The following is a 12410-nucleotide window of genomic DNA, read 5'->3' on the forward strand; positions in this document are numbered from 1 at the left end:
TACCTGGACTGTCCTCCCACAGGGATTTAGGGATAGCCCCCATCTCTTTGGCCAAGTTCTTGCCCAAGACCTCACATCCTTTCACTCCACCTGTCCTGACTCTACTCTCCTTCAATATGTCGATGATCTTCTTCTATGTAGTCCCTCTTGGGAACACTCTCAATCCCATACCGCCCAGCTTCTTAATTTCCTAGCAGACAGGGGATATAGGGTGTCTCCCCACAAGGCCCAGGTTTCCCAGTCTTCTGTCACCTATCTTGGTTTTCGCCTTACACCCGGGAAAAAGGAAATAACACTGGATAGGAGGCAACTCCTCTCTAATCTTCCAGTGCCCCATACGAAAGCTGAAATACTATCATTCCTAGGACTAGCAGGTTATTTTAGGGCCTGGATCCCAAATTATTCTCTTTTAGCCAAACCTCTGTATGACCTAGCAAAGGGACCCCCTAATGAATCCCTTGCCTCCTCCCCCAACTACCACTTCCGCAGGCTTCAGCAACTCCTCTTAAAGGCACCCGCCCTTCACCTTCCTGATCTTTCAAGACCATTTCATCTATATGTCCATGAAAAAAGGGGACAAGCACTTGGGGTCTTAGGTCAAAACTATGGGCCTACATTTGCACCTGTGGCATATTTGTCCAAGCAACTAGACCCTACCATCCGTGGATGGGCCCCTTGCTTAAGAGCTCTGGCTGCTGGACAAATTTTACACAAAGAAGCCTCTAAGCTGACTTTTGGGGCCCCTTTAACTATCCACTCCCCACATCACTTGAAGGATCTTTTAGCTTATAAGAGCCTTCAAACCCTTCCTCCATCCAGAGTTCTGTCACTTCTTACTTCCTTTCTGGAAAACCCTAATATTACGTTTCTCCCCTGCTCTGCACTGAACCCTGCTTCACTGCTCCCAACGACTCCCACGTCTGACACACCAACTCATAATTGCTTGGAAACCTTAGATGATTTCCTCCCCTGTCATCCTTCCATTTCTGAGGGACCACTCACTAAGCCTGACCTTATCTGGTTCACTGACGGCAGTTCCTTTAGGCAGAACGGCACTCATTACTCTGGATACGCTGTAGTTTCAGCCACTGAGATTATAGAGGCCAAAGCTCTGCCTTCAGGAACTACCAACCAGCAGGCTGAACTCATAGCAGCCACTCGTGCCTGCCTTCTAGCTCAAGGCAAATCCCTCACCCTCTATACTGACTCAAAGTATGTCTTCCATATTCTATTATCCCATGCTGCAATATGGAAGGAGCGAGGCCTACTTACCACCAAAGGTAATGCAATCACTAATTCGGCTCTTATAACCAATCTGATAGAGGCCTCCCACTTACCCACCCAGTTGGGAGTTGTCCATTGTAGGTCTCATCAGAAGGACGGCTCTCTTATCACTGAGGGCAACGCCAGGGCTGACCGGGCGGCACGAATGGCTGCTACCACTTCCAATTATGGCCCCCCTAGGGGACATATAATGGCCACTTTAGACAGCTCATCTGAAACCCCTACTTCTTCCAGTAAGAACAAGGATCTTTTCGAGTTCCTTCATACTCTATTCCATTCCAACTCTCAGTCTTTGACCCTCTTCTTACAGAGATTCTTTTCCCTCACCCCCTCTGACAAAGCCATGCTACAAAATATAGCCTCTAATTGTCAGATCTGTCAGCGGACCAACCCTCATACTCCTTTAAGGCCTAAACCCTTCCCCTCCCACCAAGCCAGGGGACACACTCCTGCTGCTGACTGGCAGGTAGACTTCACCAACATGCCCACAGTACGGCGCAACAAATACCTCCTTGTCTTTGTGGACACTTTCTCTGGTTGGGTTGAGGCATTTCCTACTTCCAATAAAAAGGCTTCCACTGTAGCTTCAATCCTACTGACAGACATCATCCCCAGGTTTGGTATGCCCACTTCCTTACAATCTGACAATGGTCCTGAGTTTATTTCTAAGATCACACAAAAGGTCTCTCAAGCCCTCTCCTTCAAGTGGCATTTCCACTGTCCATATCGCCCCCAGGCTTCAGGGAAAGTGGAAAGGGTAAATCGGACTCTGAAGGAAGTCCTTACCAAATTGACAATGGAATTAAACTTAGATTGGGTCAAACTCCTTCCCTTGGCTTTGCTTCGGATCAGAGCTCTCCCTAAGAAACCATCTTTACTGTCTCCCTTTGAGATAATGTATGGAAGACCTCTCATACCCCCTGGATTGGTTGTTTCACAAGGACCTCTCACCCGAGATTTGTCTTTGCCTCTCTTGTTTCATCTCCGCTCGGAACTCTGGAAATATCAGGACTGGCTTCTTCCTGACCCAGATTCCTCTCCAAACACTCTTCCCTTAACACCTGGAAGTCTAGTCTATTATAATACCCCAGAGGAGAAAAGGCCTCTTACCCCCAAATGGGAAGGCCCCTATCCTGTCATTCTCTGTACCCCCACCGCCGCCAAACTTTCCTTACCAGACAACCGTCTCACTCCCTGGATTCACATTTCTAGGTTGAAGCCATATTACCAGGAGGCCCCACCTGCTGACGACAGGACCACCCCAGAGGAACTCCAAGAAACACCTCCTGAACCTCCCCTTTACTCCTGCTCTCCACACCCATCTCACCCCTTTAAGTTGCGGCTCACACGGTGTTCCCCGCAGCCCAATTCCTCTTAAAAAGGCACAATGAGCTTTCCCAACACCCCAGTCTTTTCTCTCTGCTTGTTTTTTGTGCTCTGCTTATTTTCTGTGCTCTGTCGGGATCGGTCTTTACCCTCCTCTCCTACCATGTATCTGTTCACTCTTAGGGAACGATACTCAGAACATGGCATGCTGAAGGTCCGCGAAGTGGATACAACTACTTGCTTCATCCACAACTGCACCTCTATTTCCCTAAAATTGTCACCTTCCAGGACCTTCGTCCCTGGTAGCTGGAACTGGCCTTTCATTTGCTTCCTTTTTGATCAAACTAAAGGCTATTGCCATTGGTGGCCTGAGATATATAATGGATGCCCCTATTGGTCATGCAGGTTCCATGATGAACGTGGTAGCTATTCTTACCACTCACTAGGTTACCCTGTAGGATGGACTTCTAGTTACCTAAAATGGCATAAAGGCTTTTCATCAGATAACCATGGATGGTATACTTTAGATATACCTGACCCCAAGGCCAAACGTTGGGACTATGTTGAGTTTGCTGTCTATGCCCGGACAACCTCAGCCAGACCCACGGGGTGGATGACTGTTGGCCGCACCCTGATTACGCCACCTAAGGCAACCATCCAGGTAGTCGAACACATCAAGGAGTCAGAATCAAAACTTCAAGATCTTATCCATAGCCCATCCAAAGGGGATTCAGAGCCTTCAGCCCCCTCAGGCCTCCCTCCCACATAGCTCAATTTGCTACACCAAACTCTTCGATTATTAAACTCCACCCTTCTTTCTGTGCCTACTTCTCAATGCTTTCTCTGTGCTTCACTTAGTCGTCCACTTCTAGCAGCAGTCCCATTAGCAGCAGGAAATATTTCAGAAAAAACCTACAATTTCTTTGAGAAAGGACAACCCCTACACGTGACAAGTATCCCACTATGGGAAAGTTATTCCACCAATACTTCATTTCCTTTCATCTGTTTCCACCCGCCAACAACGAATCCTTTACCCATTTGTTCCTTAAGCTATAGCACCCCATCAAGCCCTGCGTTTATGCAACCTGGACATTTCCTCTGGTGTAACGGGTCTTTAAGCACCTCAACAATCAATGTCTCTGGCACCTGTTTCTTGGTTACTGTAGTTCCTCAGCTGTCTTTATATACTCCCACCGAATTCCGACAGCTGGCCCTACCTTCCCGCACCCGTAGGGCAGTCTTTCTGCCGGTTCTGGTAGGCCTCTCTTTAACAACCTCAGTGGCGAGTCTCGGACTCTCTGGTGGAGCTCTAGGTCATGCTCTATGGGCATCCAATGACCTGCAACAAAAACTGCAGGAAGCACTTGATACCACTGCTGAGTCTCTGGGCTCCTTGCAGCGGCAAGTTACTTCATTGGCACAAGTGGCTTTGCAGAACCGAAGAGCAATTGATCTTCTCACTGCAGAAAAAGGGGGTACATGCCTGTTCCTTAGAGAGGAATGTTGCTACTATGTTAATGAGTCTGGGCTAATAGAAAAAAATGTTGTTAAATTGCAGGAATTATCAACCCAATTGCTCAAACCCACCTCCTCTAATCCCATAACGGGGTTCTTCCAATCCTCTCTTGCCACGTACTTACTACCTATTTTAGGGCCCCTTATTGGGATACTCCTTTTCTGTGCTCTCTTGCCCTGCATAATGAAGTTCCTTCAAACCCAATTGCAAAAAATTTCTAATCAAACTTTTAACCAGCTTCTGCTTAGGCGCTACCAGCCTCTGATGACCGATGAACCCCCAACATCTCCAAGAGAACAGTTCACTCAGTGCTGAAGCTTCCTACCAGGCACGATGGAATGCAACGGACATCAGACAGCGAGAGACAACGAGCCCCAAGAACCTTTTAATCTGCCATCCTGGATCCATAAGTCTTTATGTTCTTTTAAGCCTCCTCATGGCCCTTGGCCTCTTCTCTGTCAGTCCCCCAACATGGAACTTCTGCCAAAAATTGACCTTCGCTTTAATTTTTATCTTTATTCTGTTTGTATTCGCTCTGATCTTCTTCAGGTGCTGGTGACGCCATGTCCAGACAACGCTTCCAGTATTTCCTGGAGTCCCTGTTACAGGACCAGTGGCTGATACCAACAATCTTCTCCATCCAGGACTGGTTCGATGCCATCGACAACTTGTGGCTTCAGGGAACTTTTATAGACTTCACCCCTACGGAAGTAGCTGTCTATAGCCACTGGGTTTTATTTCTGGCTGCCATGATATCCCCAGACCTGCCCCCCCGAACATTCCTCCACTCCCCCTTTTAGGCCCTACGACGCCCTCACCCAGCAGGAAGCAGCCGGATCTGACTAACGAAGTCCCAGTTCCTAAGAAAACAAAAAGGGAGGAATGTTGGGAAAAGTGTAAACAGCAGCCATACCCCAGAGAGAAACCCCAACATGGCGTCTAAGGACTTCTTCTTCCTACCTTCTTCTTCTCTGCAGTGGCGCGAAAAGTTCCCGCCCTTGTGAATTCTCCCGCCGGCGCTAAAATTTTGAACCTCGCTAAGCGGGAACCTTAGCCCCAATGAGAACTAGTTCCTGGGCGCGGGAACTGATATCTGGAAGAACTTGCCAATAAATGGGTGTCCTGCCATTTATCTAAGCCCTACCATCTCCCCTTTAGTTCTATATAAGCACACAGCTTTTTGCAATAAAATTGGAATTCTCCCGGCGAGGTGTCTTTGCGTGGGGATTCCTTTCAAGTTTGAGACTCAGCACCAAATAAAAATAAATAAGTAAATAAAATAATAGTTTTTTAAAAAAGAAAAAAATAATAGCAAAATTTTTTTCCAATAAAGAACGATTACTTTATTGAACTGTTAGTGTTCACTTAATTAGAATTATATACAACTGTATAATAAGTTCAATAAGAAAAATATTTCAAATTATTAAATTTTTCAATATAACAACATGTATGTTTAAAGTAGATAATTTACATCAAAGAAAAATGAGTTACAGAATTATTACATTAAAAAAGTGATTAAACAGGTTTCTTCTAAAGAATTGTGAGGTATTTTTATGATTTCTGTGTCACTTATAATAAAATTCCATTCTTATAGATTACCACTGCATTTCAAATCAAAATATTTTATGAGGTTCTAATAGTAGTTGACTAATCTTCAAGATATTTAAAAATCTTATATTAAATAAATTTCAAGCAAATAAAATAGCCTAAATATGAAATTATATTCTTGAACTAAATAGTCTCAAATGCTAACTTCAACCTCTGTTTTGCCTTCTAACCAAATAAAACTTTAACTTATTTCCAAATCCCACCTAAAAATAATATTTAAAATAATATTTCAAAATCAAAAATATTAAATATGAACTAAGTTACAACTAAAATACTTTCCAGACAAAATACTTACCCAATCATTGCTGTTTCTTTAACTTCAGCCTCTGTGTCATTTATAACTGAATCCTGAATTTGTCATCTTCCCTGTCAGTGATATCACTTGAAAAGCCCTGCAAAGCTCGTACTCATTGAGATTTCAGATCTAGAATAGTATCTGTGTAACTCATCTCCTGCAGATACCTGTGTGAAGAGGATCCTTACAACTCAGTCATACAGGAATCAGTATTCTCAATGTAATGTGTAAATAAAAGCAATTTTTCTAATCCACTGCCTCCATAAGACCTAGGAGCACTCTGCTAGTTAAGACTTATCAATAATGTTCCAGCTGCAGATGAAGCTGACTCCTGCAGTGCCAGCCTCTACAGTCACTGAGAAAAATCAAGTCTACAATACACCATTCATTATATTTATACGACGCAGAAACTGTTCCTCAATATTTCATAGCACATTCTTCCCACAGGATCAGAGCATGTTCACTACCAAATTCTACCAAATTATGATTTTATAACAGTGATTGCAACATTTTTACATTTCAAATGTAAATTGTCATGGATCAACTGTTTTTTAAAAATATATTTTTAGTTGTAAATGGACACAATACCTTCATTTAGTTTATTTAGTTTTATGTGGTGCTAGGGATCACACATGCTAGGCAAGTGCTCTACCACTGTGCTACAACCCCAGCCCCAACCCCATATGTTTTCAGTACAAATGGTTTCCTCCACATCATATAAGAATATATTATTTTCCCAAAAGTCACTTCTGTAGAACAGAAAAATCTATACTTAAATACCTCAAAAATAAAAATAAACCACAATTTAATTGTGGGATAGAGGGTATGTATGTGAATTCGTGCATGTTGCAGAAAGGTAGCAGCACAGAAAAAAAAAAGAACAGGCTTTATAGTGAGAGTTAGACCTAGGTCTTACATGTATTTCTGTCACTTATTTGCCCTATAACTTTAATTTTCCCAAACCTGAGTTTTCTTTCCTTAAAAACAGACACAACTAATACTGTCTCTGGCATACAGACAGCACTTGAATGCCTATTATTTTTAATTCTTTTTAGTTGTAGTTGGACACAACACCTTTATTTTGTTTGTTTATTTTTTCTTAATGTGGTGCTGAGGATCGAAACCAGGCCTCACATGTGCTAGGTGAACTTTCTACCACTGAGCCACAACCCCAGCCCTTGAATACCTATTTAACACCAAAGTTAATCAAAAAATCCAAATGGCAGGGGCAGGGCCATGGAAAGGGTAAATGCCATTAATAAACAATAGAAAAATATTAGGCATTAATATATGTTGATATGGAGTCTACTGGACAAAAGAAAACAAAGGTTGACAAGATAGATTATTTGTTCAGTTTATTTGAAGATTTGGTTTCAAAAGTTGTTAGAGCAGAAATATGTCACAAAGATATGTGATCAAATGGTATAAGTGTATCTCACCAAACCAAGATGCACATTTTTCAATCCTAATGAATATATATAGAAAGTTTTGATTAAAATAATAAACTTCCAACTTTCCTGAATTTAATCAGTTGTACTTACAGACTACTACAAAAATATATTTTCTATTTTTAGAAATAATATTTGATGTGTACCTCACTTTGGCAACAAAACCATATAGCCATAAGTAAACAGGCTAATAGTTACTTTGTAACTGATAAAATGCCACCCTTTTCTAAGACGATTATAGACCTTTTTAAGGTTTTAAATATATATCTTGGATACATCATTATGAAATCACTTTTTGTAAAAAAATCAGCATTTTAAGGAAACTTTCCTATTTTAAAAATCAAAATACCTAAGTCATACTTCAGACCAAAGTGAGGACACTAATAAAAATTCACTTAAATATTAGTAAAGATTCGTTGTTTTATAATTTTGTCTAAATAAACAATAAATATGAAGAGATGTTGTAACATTATCTTCCTTAAGTCAAAAGGAATAGCTAGCATTCATTCACTTTGGAAGCAAACCCAAACGTCTCAAACAGGCAGCATATTTCATTTTACCTTGGCATAAACTTTGAATACCAGTTTCAAAGGTGGTATACAAGGACCAGGCATTGAGATGGTGTAGTCTACTACTTGACACCAAAACCTTAACTAAACTGTTTCCTCTGTATAGTTTTAGATACACATTTTACATGACAAAGTGTATGCTATGCAGAATTTTCCAAATCTCAGAATTTAAGCTCAACAAATTACTTAAAATTTTTTAAATTAACAAAAAATACATGCAAATACTGATTAGACCTATATTGAAATATATTTATATGCTTGCACAGATGATGCAGTAAGAAAAATAAGGGCAAAAATTTCTTTAAATTATATAAAATCTATTCCCAGGGAAGAGTGCTCTGGTACATGCCTGTAATTGCAGCATCTCAGGAAAATGAGGCAGGAGGATCAAAAGTTTGAGGCCAGTCTCTACAATTTAGCAAGAACCTGTCTCAAAATAAAAAAGGGCTAGGAAAGTACCTCAGTGCTAATGCATCCCTGGGTTCAATTCCTCAGTACCACAAAACAAAAACAAAAAGGGAAAAGTGTTTAATACTCTCCCATGATTCTAATGTGAAGCCAGGATTGAGAATCTGCTCTTTGGGGAAACTTTAGAAGGATAGACCCTGAAGGTATGTTCAAGTCACCAAGGATAGCTTTTCCTTAAATGTCTGTCCCCCTATCAAGCTCTGGGGTTTGCTGATCACTTTGGCAAGTGTGGCTTCTGAGTGTATGGGGTACCTCCCAGCCCTGAGAGGCCAGCTGTGCCCCCCTCTTCCCTCCCTTCCTTCCTCCTGCCCATCTTTAAAGGAGGAGGGGTGCTGATGCAGAAGAGGCGAGGGAGCTGAGAGCACAGCTGGGATTCCAGTCACCTCCAACCACAAAGATCCATATCAAGCCATCTCTTCCCCCCTCCCCCCAAGCTAGGCTTGGATATTAAGGAGAAGGGGAGGGAACCCATAGCTGTCCCTTGTTTGGGGGATGTGTGGGGAAACTCTTTGTTTCCCTTTAATCTGATCAGCCCCTAAGTCCACACAGCCTCCCTGGCCAAGAAAAGGAAGGCATCAGGGGCCGTGAGGGAAGGTGGGTTTCTTCACCATGGGCCAAATGTCACTCTTCCCTCTAAAACAGCGACTTCCCAGGAGCAGATCCAGCTGAACTGATTCCCCTTCCTCCTGCCTCAGCCTCCTGAGCCACTGTTCCTGGCTTAATGAAGCAGTTTGAATGTCAAGGTGAGGAAGACTGGGCAATCTTTTGGATATTTATGGCACAGTTTCACTTGCTCACTTAACATGTTCTAATTCTTAGGATACAGGCTAATTCCCTCCAATAGCCAGTAAGGCCTAGGTGCTCAGGTGCCTAGTGATTTCTGCAGGCTCATCTCCTACCAGGTAAGACCCTATCCCCCAATTTATAGCTTTGCCTCTCTATATCCACAGCATCATGTGATCAAGTTTCTCAATTGCTGAATGTTCTCTTTTACTTCTGGCCTTTGTACATACTCTTAGCTCTGTGAGAGGACTTCAATGATCCACATACAGAATTTGATTAATTGCTTCCTTTTTCCCCTTCCTCCTCCTTCCTTCCTTCCTTCCTTCCATTCCTCTTTTTTTTTTTTTTTTTGGTAATGGGAATTGAACTCAGGGATACTCTACCACTAAGCTACATCCCCAGTACTTTGTATTTTGTATTTTAAGACAAGAGTCACACTAAGTTGCTGAGGCTGGTCTCAAACTTGCAATCCTCCTGCCTCAGCCTCCTGAATCACTGAGATTACATACATGATCCCTTGTGCCTGGCCCAATACTCCTCTTCTGGGTTCCCTCAGCCCTGAGATTACACCCATCTCAACTTCTTGTCAACTTATCAGTAATTTTATGGTTACTTATTGGATGAGACTATAAACTGAAGTGGGTGCAGGGGTTGTGACTTGCTCACTGCTCTCCCCCATCTCCTCAGGCAATACCTGGTACCACCTTTTCCTATATGTTGAAGGGACAAAGTAAGGTGAGGAATATCAAAAATGATGTCCGTCTGATGGGTGGTGACATTATTCCTAGAGTTCAAGGATGAATTGTGTTTTAGGAGTGTGGCTGTGGGGGAGGGAAAAGAAGAGCTTTGCTTTAGACCCAGTTGAGCTGGAGATGTCTGAGGGTCACCCTGGAGGACACGTACAGGAGGCTGTCAACTCTGTGGGCCAGGAGCTCAAAACGAGCAGTATGGACTGGAATGGTGTGCCCGGAGGTGGGAGCTAAAACTGTGGGAATGAATTTGAAACCTGAAGTTTTTGATTCCTAAATTAACAGCCAGCCAGGAACCAGTCTATTTAGAAACACTGGTGGCCAAGGACGTGACAGGAAGAGATGGAGGGAGGCAGTGGGAGGTGGTGCCCTCCTCGTGTGGGGTTCAGGGGGATCCCTCCTCTGGAACTGCCCCAGCTTTCACACACCTCTGCAGGGAGAGAGGGCCCGGCAGGGGAGGTGGCTTGGGAAGGAAGGCTGGACAGAGTAGAGGTCCTGCTGGCCTCTCTCTGTAGTCCCCACCCCTCCAGGTGCTCCCAGTTCTCCCTGGGGCCTTCCCCTGGCTGGAGACATGGAACCTGGTTGGCGCTGTGTTCCCCCATCTCCATGGGCTCATGACACCCCTTTCCCTCCTGCCTCTCCCCTGCCCTAGGCCAGCCTCGGTAACTTGATGCGCCTTCTCTCTCCTCAGCCGGGCCAGGAACCATGCCAAGCGCTGTGCTTCCTGGCCTGGGGGTGACTCAGGCTTCCTCCTCAGATCCCCCTCCCTCAGCCCTGGAGTCACACCATATGCTGAGCAACAGAGGAACTGAGGGCAGTGCAGACTCACAAGCTGGAGGGCTGTGAAGGCAGGCCCAGGCCCCGACTCCTGATGCCAGCCAGGTGGCATCCAGTGAGGGGGACAAGGAGTAGGGTCAGAGCTAGAGGTACTGCGGACAAACTGTCAAGACTGGGGACTGCTCGGAGGCCTGGCAGGCTAACATCAGCACAACATGATCATGCCTCACAAACCAAGGAGTCCAGAAGTACGTACTATGTTGCAAGTTCAAGCTCATTTTGCAGCAGGCCAAGTCTTCTCCTGTCCTGACTCCGAGTTCTCCACAACAGATGAAGGAGACTTTTGAGATCCATGGGCCTAACATCACGTCCTGGTGCCACCTCTTTCTTGCTGGACAACTTGGAGCAAGGAAGTCAGTTTGCTTGTGGAAACCTCAGTTTGATCATCTGTACAATGGGGACAAGAATAATCCCTTCCTCCGAGGGTTGTTGGGAAGATGAGATGAAGAAGCACATGGGGAGTGCTTTGGGAACAGTCAGGGGCTGTCATAGGAGGGTGTTATATTTATCTGCATAGCTTGGGTGGAGAAGAAACAGGTGGCTCTTTGCTTCTATGTCATCTGGAGGCCCATTCCCCAGTTCTTTCCACTTGATGCAGTGGGATGCCTTGAGGCCTTGGCCCATGGAGGGTCAGGACCCAGAACGCTGGGTTCATGTGTTGCTGGAGGATCTTCTGCAAGAAGCTGGACCCTTTGGAGCCCCAGAGAGATGTACAAAGAGGGGCAGAGAAAGGATGATTTTCTCCTCTCCACTTCCCCTCTCGACTGCTCTCCCTCCTTGTGGCTGACATGATCAAAGCAGAGGTTCACACAGAGTTGAGGCCCACCGGCCCAGCAAGGCCTTCCCAGACGTGGCATGAGGAGGGGGTTGCAGAAGAAATGTGGCCACGTGGAGGGCTGCTGCGTGTGTGATGGAGAACAGGGCTATGTTGGCAGAGGCTGGGGTGAGGTCCTTGGTTGCTGAGGGTCTGCTCTTTTCTCTTGGTTGCTGGGAGGCCTTGGTACTCACCCGCTCCTCTGTGCTCACTGTAGAGCTGTGCCCATGGCCCCCACTCAGGCCCAGTAGGAAAGAAGAGCAGGCCACCTACCTGGCTGGCCACAGAGTGCATTAGCAGGCCACCCACTGAGCAGCTGTGCAACACTCTGCCTCCCGAGTGCCACTTTGCCTCTTGGTGGCATGTGCACACATGGGGCCCCTCGATTCCTGGGCTGACAATTGGAGAACTCTTCTGCTGGTCCCTGATGGCACAAGTGACTGACGTGTCCCACTGCCTGGGTTTTGCCCACCCCTTGCGTGCATAAAAAGCGGCCTGTGCTAGGGAGCAGAGGTGTCGTCCTCCTGGCCCAGGACAGGGACTCCTGTGTGGCAGGAGGGCTGTGCCCTGGCCTGGGCTGGCTGGAGAGGCAGGGCTCAGCTCTGCAGCTCTAAGGCCTCCTACAAGGGAAGGAGGGAACAGAAACAGTCACTTTGTTTTAGAGAAGAGGAAGAAAGATGCTGTCCCTCCTGGGTCCACCCAATATCCCAGGA

This window comes from Urocitellus parryii, chromosome 16 (assembly GCF_045843805.1).
Source record: "Urocitellus parryii isolate mUroPar1 chromosome 16, mUroPar1.hap1, whole genome shotgun sequence".
Classification (NCBI taxonomy): Eukaryota; Metazoa; Chordata; class Mammalia; order Rodentia; family Sciuridae; genus Urocitellus; species Urocitellus parryii.